At 37.9% G+C, this 12,587-nt stretch overlaps 1 protein-coding gene across 5 annotated transcripts in view; it reads right to left on the bottom strand.

Moving 5' to 3' along the window:
- GRM7 (glutamate metabotropic receptor 7) overlaps window positions 1-12,587 on the bottom strand; it is a 573,787-nt gene that overhangs the window by 153,371 nt on the left and 407,829 nt on the right. The gene's annotated exons all lie outside the window — the stretch shown is intronic.

Raw genomic sequence — 12,587 nt, 5'->3', positions numbered from 1 at the left:
GCCTTCTAGCCAATGTCAGAACCAGTACTCGATCCTCATACTCCTTACTTTGTCAGTCACCTTTGACACAGTTGACCATGCTCCTCTTCCTGAAATCTTCTTTCCCCTTGTCTCCTAGGACTATGTCTTCTCCTCGTTCTCCTCCTCCCTCTCCAACCACTCCTTCACCATGTCAGCTGGAGGATCCTCCTCATCCCTTTCTATGGGGTCCCTTTCTTTGGAGGTCCTTGGTCCCCTTCTCTTCTCCCTCTACAACTCATCTCTAGGTAATCTCACACACAAACACAAATTCAGCTACCATTTCTATGCCAACAATATACAGATCTACCTCTCTATTCCAGACCTATCTCCTGCTGTCCAACGAAAATCTTACCATGGTCCATGCCTCCTTCACCTCAAGCCTAGACAATTACAATGTTCTCCCCAAGGGAACTGCAGCTTAAATCATCCCCCAAACTGGAGCTGGTGCAGAATCTGGCTGTCTGTGTATTAATGGCTGTATCTGGCCATACCTTTGGAATCTGACTGGCTTCTTACAAGTTTCTAGATGTCGTTGCAGGTGCTGCTTTTGATCTACAAAGCCTTAAAATGGCTTGGAACATGCCTTTCTGAAATACATACCATCTCTCCATGCCACTTTGCCACAGATGCCATCAACATAGACACTTCTGCTGGAGTCCCTTTAATATAAAAGAGTGAGGACTGCTGAAAAAGTATTTCCCATTAGCAGTCTCCAACCTTGGGAATTTACTCCCCCAGGGTAGGTTTGAAATAGCTCAAATCAGCTGACCTTCAGATTAATCTCTTTACTGAGGCTTTTGGGGAAGGCAGGGACACAATAAGGGTTGGAAGGCAAGGCAAGTTTCTGTAATGGTTTGGTTTAATCTCTCAATGATTATTTTCCTTTTCTCTGGTTTTGGGGTGAGGGGAAGGAGCGGCTATCTATTTTTATATCATTGTGTTATGTCAAACATTTCTTTTATGTACATTTAACTATGTCAAAGGCTTGTCCAGGACTGTCACTTAAAAAATAAAATGGTTCTACAAATAATGAAGTAACCAACTACATAAATAAGATACCTTCTCATCTAAGATGTTGCTGCAGCATACCCTTTTGTTCTACAGTACTTTATCTGTAGTCTGATTTTTATACTGTCTATTAATGTGACAGAGAGAAAAGCTATTTTGTATTGTGTGTGTCTATGTTATCAGAGTCCATATCTCATTGCTCCCAAGGGTTGTTTTTTTTTTTTGTTTAAATTTGGCATTATATGCAAAGTGTTTGTATCCAAGGAAATGCTGAGGAGGATTGAAACATTCTCTGGATTACAATGCACACTGGGTGAAATTTTGAAAGCAGCCTCAGGGGAGTAGGAAACTAAACCCTAATAGCTTCTTTGAATATCCCAGACATGAATTTGATTATAATGCACATATTATTGTTTTGCAATGCTTTGCTCAATTCTTCTCTGTGAAATATAGAAATATAGCACATGGCCACTTGCATGGATAATATTGTGTTTTCAGGTTTTGTATTTATTGGGGTAGGAGCAGACATGCCAAACCCGAGGGAAAAAAGCAGAAACTGGGCTTGTTTTTGGCTTAATTGGCTTGTGAGTTGCTTGTTAGCTAGTTTTTGGCTTGCAGCTTGTTGCTTGTTTTTTTTTAATCAGCTCCCGGCAAGCAGGTACGAGGGGGATCAAGCTGGGGCAAGTGGGGGAGAGAGTCAGGGGTGCACAGCGGGCCACCACATTCCCAAACTGCATGCTGGGAGGAACTAATTACATAGAGTGTTGGGGTTCTTAGGGATTGGCTTATTTTGGCCTTGTTTTGAAATGGGATTAGCTTGATTTTTGGTTTATTGTGAGAGTTGGGATGCTTATTTCCCACGTGAAAGTTGGCAACTGTGGGTAGAAGCTCAGCTGTTGACCTTCTTTTACTTTACTATGGCAGTATGTAAACTTAATAGCCAAAAATGTCTATTGTGTTATACCCATCATCAGTTTTATTCCATGAAAACTGAAATCAGTTCCATAATCACAGCATGTGAGTGGGACTTATGTGATTTCTATCCTACCTACTAGTGTACATTTTAAACATATAATTGAAGATTAAGGAATAAGCATATGGTCATTCAGCAGCCCAATGGTTTGAAAAATTCCCATGCAGTTAGCTCAGAGAGAATTAAGACTGCAAGTTAAGGCCAATTAAGGGTATTCAAGCCCATCATGGTTGATCTGAACAATGAAGGATAACAGAATCTAATGCACTTTTTTCCACTGAATGCATCCGATGAAGTGAGCTGTAGCTCACGAAAGCTTATGCTCAAATAAATTTGTTAGTCTCTAAGGTGCCACAAGTACTCCTTTTCTTTTTGAGAATCTAATGAGAGAACAAAATATCAGATTAGATATGTGGATAGACAGAGCATTTGTGTGGCACCCATGGCAATAATATTGTGAAAACCAAAGTACATGTGTGATGGTGATAATGGATTTTAGTGGCACTCTAAACATATTTTGTACAATTTTATTTTTTATCTGGATGATATACAGTTTGGCTGAAAGCACAATGGAGAAAGCAGAATTCTGAAAAATACCAATAAATAAATGGTATAAATAGGAAAGTTCAAATGAAAGAGTAACCCTGGACAATGCAGAGATGCAGGAGAGACTCAGACTTCAGTTACAGACAGGGAGAGAGAGGGAATGAGATAGTTGTTGAAACTCCATCATGCTTAACAGGAAAAGCAAGGGCAAAAGAGACGGGGCAGGATCACAGTGGGGTCAGGGAGCTAGACTGATGATCAGGAAGGGAAGAAGTGCTGGGGTCTTATAAAATTAGGCTTTCTCTCTAGAAGTAAGAAGTAGAAGGTTACTGAAAACTACTGTTACTTTTATGTTATATTTACTTTGGTTAAATAAAAGTTTAGTGTTTTTTTTCAAACCCAGAAGTTGGAGACATAGTCAATTAGTGGGATTTTGAAGAGAATTCCAGGGCCCTCTAAACAGAATTAAGAAAAGCAACTAGGATCACCCAATATTCACAGGCAAGTGTCCTGAAAGGAAGTTTAGAAGGATAAAGGGCTGTGCTAGAGACCTAGAACTAATCAGTTTTGAATGAGGTTTGTGCCCAGGAAGGGACAGGACATGATGATATATGATAATTTAGAAGTACAGATAATAAGACTTTGTATTTACGCACAGATATTCCGTGGACTACATATAGCCAGCCATACATCTTTGACCAGAATTTTAGATTTATGTGGATGCAGAACACCATTATCTTGGAGAGACCAATGATTCATAAGAACAATGATCTGGCCCCAAAAGCTCATGAACCACACCAAATTACAACTTCATATTTTCTTTTCTTAAAATACAACAAAAAATACAGAAAATATATACTCAAGGACACCAATATTCTACTCTTATAGCTTCAAACACTGCAGTACCTCTAAACAAAGATATCATTTTTGGACCATTACTTTAGGGCTTTGTGTTTGTTTGGTGTAAATATGTATGTATAAGTACACCATGAACAAATAGTGGGGTATTTCCTTGAGATGTTTTCAGGATTAGAGGTGGACTATTTAAACAATAAAATATATAAAACTCATTAGATAGATAGATAGATAGATAGATAGTGTTAATGAAAAACATGAATTAATCAAAAGAGAAATTAAATTTTTCAATCGTATCATTTATATAATAAACACTGTAATTTTCATATACAAAAATATTAGCGATTTCCATGAACTAGGCCTTTATACCATCCCACAATTCTTTTCTTTGTGTGCAGCAGAAGATAGTGACCCAATCAGTAAAGTGTTTTTGCTATACCATATATTACTGAGAAATAATTCAGAAAGTATAGCTGAAGTGTATATGGCCATTTGTAATTCTGTATTTTTTTTCCGTCTATCCTAAAGCTAGATATCTCTGGACACAACTACATCTCCAAAGATGTCATTATCCAGTAATCCACATTTAAATAAATATGAGGGAGTCTATGGACTTTATGAAGGATTTTAAACTGTTGTAATTTTTAATGAGAACCAGAAGCTGTGTCAATGGAACGCCTTCAATGCTGTAATGACACTAGAAAAAAGAAAAGATCCTAGTCAGACCTAATATATAAAATCTGAATTTTAAACAACACTCAGACCTAATTTTCTGAATTGACTTAATAAGAATTTTTAACACATGAATTATGCATACCATCATGAAAATCTTTCATCTTAGTTACAATCTTAAAACTGAAATTTTGTAACACAAATGTAGTACCTTCTTACCATCAGCTACTCGTTACCACCTGTAACAAAAGTGGGAAATGGCACTACATGGGACAATTTAAGTGACAGTAACCGAAATGAAGAAGGAAAATGAGTCCAATTTTTTTTACCCATTTTGTTGAAATCTTGAAACTATTATTTTAAAGTCTGTTGGATGCTATAAAGTAATATTGGGATCTAAAATAGCCTCAATTGTGTGCGTGTCTTTGTACAGAATATATATCTGTGCGCTCAGGCACAGACAAGTATGCACACAATTGTCTGTGCGTGTGCACACACATAAACACACACACACACACACACATACATATACTAGAGGGTGATCCTATAATTAACATTGTCTAGCTCTAACCTGTTATAAGATACCATTTTCTTTTCCTCACATCTTTTCCAAATTATACTTGTTTGGCCTGAAATTTTCCAAGCTGGTGTGTGTATTTTATTTTAAGTTTCAGATAAAATGGTTGAGTCATTTCTGAGAACGAAGTTAAGGAAAAATATACATCTAAGAAATGTCTACAACCATTTAGTTGAGCAACTCTTGTGCCTCCATGCTTTGATGTACAGATATTTCATCTGGCAGGTGGTCTCCCTCCAGATCTGTCTTTTCCTGTTCCCATGAAAATTCACCCCAAATTTGACTAAATTACATGACTTCAAAAAAACTCAGTTTGCACATGCTCAGTGATGAGTTGTTAGTATATGGCCACTACATTTTCTGGACATTCTGGTTGCACTGAATATTCTCCATTCCAGAAACAGAAGACAGATGGAAAGATCAACTAAACTTGAAAGAAAAAAGAAAAGAAAAGAAAGAAAGATATGAAATATATATATAGAAAATTACCATCTGCTTGTGAATGTCTCCAAGCATCAAACTTAAAAGAGTAAAATTATTTGCTCAGATCTAATTGTCATTCTGAATATTTCTCCGAATTGCCAGGTACATTCAGGCTCCTGCCAGAGGCTTAGACCTTTTATTGCTCTATTCATTGCCCCAATATTCATAATGTTTTATTTCCAAATTTGGTAACAGAGATGTTTACAACACTTAAACAGATTAGTCTGAGCACAAAGAGATTCAATAGGTGTTGAAGTACACAGGATTTGCATAAACTGCACAGATGAGTGCAAAGATTTTATACATTTCTATTTTGGGGGCAACAGAACCACTGTATGCAAGTTACATAGCTCCTTTTGTCAATCATTCCCTTTGGAATGACATTTCTGGATGCTGATTTTATTTTGCATCTGCACAGATGAGATTCAGTCTCCTCACTATCCTTTGCTTTCCATGTGTCTATGCAGGCGAAAAAGGTTGACCATTAAGCCATAAGCTATGCTTATGTGTTTTAAGACCAGTGAGACACTATAGTACATGCATATTGTTTAATGAAAACCTGATTTCTCTTCGTCTTCCCATTCCTTTAAAATACTGCCCAAGCCTGTAGTGAAGAAAATAATGCAATTCAGTTATTTCCTCAAAGAACATGGAATTCTACTAATAAACATAAAGTGATTCACTTGGCCAGAAGCAATGCAAACAGGGATTTATTGGGGTGCTACATCTATATAATGTACATGTTTGTGCAACTATATTGATAATTATAAGTACTATTAATCTTCCAAGCACTTTGGTAGGAAGATTGTAGTAATTCATCACTGATTGCTGGAGGAGATTCTGAAAAAGAAAGGAATTCTAAGTACCCTGCTAACTCCTGAATGTAAACTGATCCATTTAGTGGCAATCATATTTCAGGCTGTGCCCCATCTTAAGAGTTACTTAACAATTTACAATTAGAGGGCATTTATCTAGCATAGAACAGATTTATTTATACTTTTTATTGCTGTACATAGTAGATTTGGGGCTCTTTACTATAGAAATTATCTTTCTGAAAACAAATTAACTGGAGGGAGATCATCAGTTTATTTGGAGAGTAACATTTAACCACTATTAGTAGATTAGAAATGAAAGTTGTTTCAGTGTGGACAATTTAGGAACTCTACAAAGCAGCAATAATGGGCAGAATGGCGTATTTTCCACCATCCATCTTTATCGAGCCTGCATATAGCATCTTCAGTCTTCCTGAGAATATGATGCAAAGTCTGATCAATACCCTCATGCCCAGTAGCACCTTTATGAGCTATAATATTGAACTGGAAGAGTGCATTTGACAAGTTGGAGATGCTGAGGCAATTAAAACAAAATGAAGCAACCTGTAAAGATGCTAACAGGCTCGAAGAAAAGCATTAATTAGATAAACAGACTGAAAAATGTTAGCTGCTATAGGAATATATTATTCTTCAATGACGTATGTGCAAGTTTTCTGTAACGGTTTTGCTACTCACCAGTACAAGCATGAATTTGATTATAACAAAATGTCATGCATACTGTGACACTGCAAGTTGTACAAGGAATGTTATGTACTGCAATGAAATTAAAAACCTATCTTTCACCGGGTACTAAGACACAAAATAAAACCACATGGATTTCTTTAGCAGAGCCCCATTCTGAACACCTGACCCAGACACCTCCTCTCTAGCTCAGGATCTATATGTTCAGAATGCTTAAAGAAAAGCCCAAGGAACTTAGTGTTCAAATGCACCAGTCAAACTTCCTTCCAGACAACTCTTTTCTGTTCAGATCCAGTTCTACCTGTTATCTAGTGAGATATGTACAACCAGAGTAAGCGAGAATCCTAAGGTGCAGAAAACTATAGACACGCTTCTTTCAGTGACTCTAAGAACTTCTAGCCAATAGGAAACAGGCACACACCTGGGCGTGAAATCCTGGCTCCACTGAAATCAACGAGAGTTTGCCATTGACTTCAAACGGAGCCAACATTTCACCCTCGAACTCTAATTTAACCTATGTGCATATATCTCAAAATTAATTAACTCTCTAGTTCAGTGGTGAGCAACCTGCAGCCCGTGGGCCACATGCAGCCTATCAGGGTAATCTGATCGCGGGCTGCAAAACATTTTGCTGATGTTGACCGTGCACAGGCACAGCCCTCCACAGCTCCGAGTGGCCGCAGTTCACCGTTCCACCACTGCTCTAGTTACTGGATTAAAATTTGGTGCAAATCACATTTATAAAACATTCTAACTATTAGCTAGGCTACTTCCCCTCCTTGCCCAATCACCACATCTGCTGATATGGGAGTTTGAGATTTTGAAGTAATTTTTTGAAGTAATTTATTGTTGTTTTTTTTTAAATAGATAAGAATTTTGAGATTTTGGGATACTTGCATGGGGTTCAGTGAATCTGAAACTTTAGACACACACAGTTAAATCCTGGACTGCAAGGAACACGTTGTGAAGGGAGAGTGTTCCGAGAACCCAGACACCAGCACAAGCCTCAATGTCTGCATTGCAATTTTATAGCCCCGCAGCCCCAGCCTGAGGCAGTTGACATAGGCCAGCTGTGGCTGTTTCATTGCAGTGTAGACATACCTTAAGAGACAACAGGTTCTCAGCAACAATGCTGAAGTGATAGTGACCCACAGCATCAAATTCCCAGTGAAAACTTCCAGTTCTTCCAGGAGCGATGAGTTTCTACCTCCACCAAACACTTTAAAATAAGTGGTGGTTACAAAGGTCAGCTGTGTTTGACCAACAACGTTCTGTCAATCATAGAGTCGTAGGACTGGAAGGGACCTTGAGAGGTTATCTAGTCCAGTCCCCTGCACTCATGGCAGGACTAAGTATTATTCAGACTATTCCTGATAGGTGTTTGTCTAACCTGCTTCTAAAAATCTTCAATGATGGTGATTCCATAATCTCCGTAGGAAATTATTCCAGTGCTTAACTACCCTGACAGTTAAGAAGTTTTTCCTAATGTCCAACTTAAACTACCCTTGCTGTAATTTAAGCCCATTGCTTCTTGTCCTATATCAGAGATTAAGAGCAACAATTTTTCTCCCTTATCCTTGTACAACATTTTATGTACTTGAAAACTGTTATGTCCCCCACTTAGTCTTCCCTTTTGCAGACTAAACAAATCCAGTATTTTCAGTCTTCCCTCATAGGTTGTGTTTTCTAGAGCTTTAATAAATTTTTGTTGGTCTTCTTTGCACTTTCTTCAGTTTGTCCACATCTTTCCCGAAATGTGGCACCCAGAACTGAACATAATACTCCAGTTGAGGCCTAATCAGTGCAGAGTGGAGCAGAAGAATTAATTCTCATTACAGAAGAATTACTTCTCATGTCTTGCTTAGAACATCTGCTTATACATTCCAGAATTATGTTTACTTTTTTTTTTTGAAAGTGTTACATTGTTGACTCTCATTTAGCTTGTGATCAACTATGACCCCCAGATTCCTTTCTTTAGTACTCATTCCTAGGCAGTCATTTCCCTTTAGGATGTGCGCAACTGCTTGTTCCTTCCTAAGTGGACTACTTTGCATTTGGTCCGTACTGAATTTCATCCTATTTATGTCAGACCATTTCTCCAGTTTGTCCAGATCATTTTGAATTTTAATCCTATCCTCCAAAGCACTCGCAACCCCTCCCAGCTTGGTATCGTCCACAATCATCTGCACTTCGATCATGCTTTCTACCTATGAAGCTCGACTTTCTTTACAAAGATCAATGAACAAATATGCACAATGCCCCTCTCAAGTAGGTTAGTATTGTTCTTGTACCTATTTTATAAATACAGAAAACAAAGGCACCAAGAAGATAAATAACTTGCTTACATTGACACAAGCAGCTTCAGAAAGAGCTGGAAATAGAACACATGTCTCTTGACAACTAGCTTTGTTCTTTATCCACAAAATCATCTCTCTATTTTCCAGTGGTATCAAAGCACAAGTACTATATCTGACATTTATTGCAAGTAATAAAAGTTATTTTGTTTGAAAGCAAAATTAAAAAACAAAAACAAAAAAAAACCCAATGCCCATGACACCTTTTTTTCCAGTCGACATGATCTCTTTGAATGGTTCCTAAAACATGCCATGACAAAACAACAGGCCCAATGATAGATAATCACACGATCAATAGTTAAATCGAAAAGTACGATAGTGAACCTGAAGTTACAGTGCCTGAGGTCAAGTATCGGGGGCAGCCATGTTAGTCTGTATGTGCCTGAGGCTTAATGAATAACCTGATGATAACCTGCTTTTCTGGTGTTGACAATGGTGTTGTCCTATGACATAGGCTATATTAAATATGATATATTTATGGTGTGAAAAATGTTTGAGCATCTCTTATTGAAAAAGAAAAGTTAATTTGTAACAACATAATTAACATCTGGAAAGACACTATTCCAAGAGTAGCTGTGGCTTTGCACACTTTCTTGCTATTCCCCATCCTTGCCTCTTTCCTTTTGGGACAGTAAATAGCCAATAGGAATAATTTCTCAATCCATGCAGCTTTCTATCAAGAAACATGAGAGTTTAATCATGGTCTTTTCTTGAATTTAAGTTTTATAAAAACCACAGCCATTGGTAACATACACCTGTGAAACTTTATATAGTGCACCATGTGCATTGACAACCCAACTATCCCATTTTACTGTAGCTGAATTATGATTAATTTAATGCTGAACACATTCAAGGCATTTCTCCTCCTTGAAATGATGCCATTCTCTCTACATTATTTCATATTATGCACAAGTGTCCCCTCAACATAAGCAAACTGTAATACAGACCTGCTTACATATGATAACATTGCCATGTTTAACAGTTTTATTGTCTAATTACATTAACTTTAATCTTGAGCAATTTGGCATTTACGGTAGGTCAAGATACTGCATTTGAATGGGTATGGAGCTGGTCTGATTTCTGATTCTAAAATCCAGGATCAGGCATTTCAAGCTGCAAAGAGGAGAGAAAGTATAAATACTGTGTATCAAATATGTGCGAGGGAGGTCACAAGGGGGCTGGAAGAGATGTTAAAAATCTTCAAGAAACAGTGGGAGGCAGGATGTACTTGCAGGACCTCTTAGTGGGAGGTAGACTGATATTTTTGTAATCGGAACTCCACTTGACTACAGGGTGTATGCAACTTCCAACATTTTTCAGTAGAATATTGGTCAACCCACTTAAAATTAGACATCAGCTCATTTTATCCTCACTATGAAATGCAGCCAGAGTGTTCACTAAATCGTGATTTATGTCCCAGGAAGAGACGTTTTAGGTGTTAGAAAATAATCACACCATAAGGAGATTTGGTGATTATACTACCCTCTCTCCCCCATGGAAAATTCATAATTTATGGCCAGAGTTTGTTGCAGCAAAAATGTTACAAGATATTTTCTCACTCGCTTTTTGCTCAGATTCTGATGCAGGAAACAGTGATGTAAATCCAGGGGTAACTCATGAGAAATCAGAGAAGGTATTCCATATTTACCCTGACTGTAAGAGAGCTCAGAATCTGGCCCTGTGAATGCACAGATCAAAAAGTATATGTCTTTAGCGCTGTGCTCCAATCCTAAAAAAAGAGATGCTGCACTTCACTCCCATCCTAAATAAAGAAGTGCCGGAACACACTTCCAGAAAACGATAGCACCAGAACGCCATTACAACCTCCCCCGAGAAAAGTGCCAGAACAGCATTCCAGCACAACTCGAGCCCTGTTTTTGCAAACATTCCTGCCAGAAGTGTGAAATCAAAGGTAATATAAAGATACATAGAAGCAACCAGGCCTGAGAAAAATGCCCAGTCTCAGACACTTCATAAAACTGGCTCTGTAAGTAAGATGATGACAAAAAGAAAAACATATACAGAACACCCAGAGGCCTCTTGAATGTTATGCTTTAAGCCTTTTCTGTTCATTTAACAGATAGCCCATGCAGGTGTGCTTGAAAAGAATGAAAGCGCTCCATATTGTAAGGAGAAACGATTTGCTAACTGGACATAAAAACATACCCTAGAGTTATCAAAAGTATCAAGAATAAAACTACCCACCTCCAAAAAAAACCCAAAATGTGAATGTGAAAGTAAATTGTATTTTGTCCTCTTCAATATAAACTGAATATACATCAGCCTTGCAATAGTGCCATGATCATTTAATAGCAAAATCTATTTTCTCATCCTTTATGGTGGAGGTGGTGAAAATGAGTGAGGAAAAAAACCCAAATATGTTATTTCTTTATAGCAAAAAAAACCCCCAACCCAAAACAAAAAAAAAACAACCTTCGCTATCACATGGCCCTCATCTCTGTAATGTCTGAGTGCCTCATGTATCATACAACAGCCCTGTGAAATAGAGAAGTACCATTGTCCCAATTTTACAGGTGGGAAACTGAAGCACATTCAGGCTACAAGGCTTGCCATGGTCACACAGGAAGTCTGTGGCAGAGTAGGGAATTGAATCTGGGTCTCCCTTTCACTGGACCATCCTTCTTACATTTTCCCCTTTTGCAGGTTGGTCGGAAGAAATTTGCAAGACTGATATAAATAGAGAAACAGGGATACATCCAGGGAGTCATCCTCATAAATAAACCTACAAGGCGAACTACAGGATTTGGCAGTTTCTCTTGGGACCTATTTAATAGTAGTCAATAGTCTGGTCCCCTTGGCTAGAGAATTCCTAACTACTTTTGAAGCTGAAAAAGTTACCTTGTTCTTGAAAAGTTCCATGGAGGACTAGCAAACCAATGGTAATTCCTGGAGGCATTCGGCTTGTGGAACACACAGGCAGATAGAATGGAAGTTGCTGTAGTAACCCCACTGATATAACACAATCTAGCCAAGCCCAGAGCAGGGGGGAAAGTGCTTTGTATGAAAACTCTGAACCCAATTGCTGCAGAACGACAAAGGCGCTATTAATTTCTGATTTCAATTATAATAGGTCAGGATGAGTAGTTTATACTAAGTAGTATTTAGATAATAAAAATATTGATATTTTGGCAGAAAAGAATTGTAAATTGCAAGTTAATAAGACAGTGTGCTTTAAATAAAACACAACAGCTTGAATAATGCTGACAAAACACATCACATACCTTAATGAGTACGGAATTTAAGAGGAAGCCCAATATTCTCCAAAGAGTGACCCTTGGTTCCCCACATTAATTACTGGTGTTACTTGGTTAAGACATACACTACATTAATTAAAGTGAGGAGAAAATGTACTAGATTAAGTTACATTTCCAAATTATAATATTTCCACCTGTCTAGGAGTGTAAATGTCTCTCACCACTGTAGGCTCTGAGCGCCTTACAATCAACAATGGATTTCACCCTCGCAACTCCTCTCTGAGGTAGACACATGCCAGCCCTATTCTACAGATCAAGGGGCAGGTATTCTTTTTGTTTGTGTGTTTTCGTTATGGATTTTAGTTTGTA

Source organism: Chelonia mydas, chromosome 7 (assembly GCF_015237465.2).
Source record: "Chelonia mydas isolate rCheMyd1 chromosome 7, rCheMyd1.pri.v2, whole genome shotgun sequence".
Classification (NCBI taxonomy): domain Eukaryota; kingdom Metazoa; phylum Chordata; order Testudines; family Cheloniidae; genus Chelonia; species Chelonia mydas.
The sequence above is the reverse complement of the archived record's forward strand: the minus strand, read 5'-3'. Positions and strand labels throughout refer to the sequence as shown.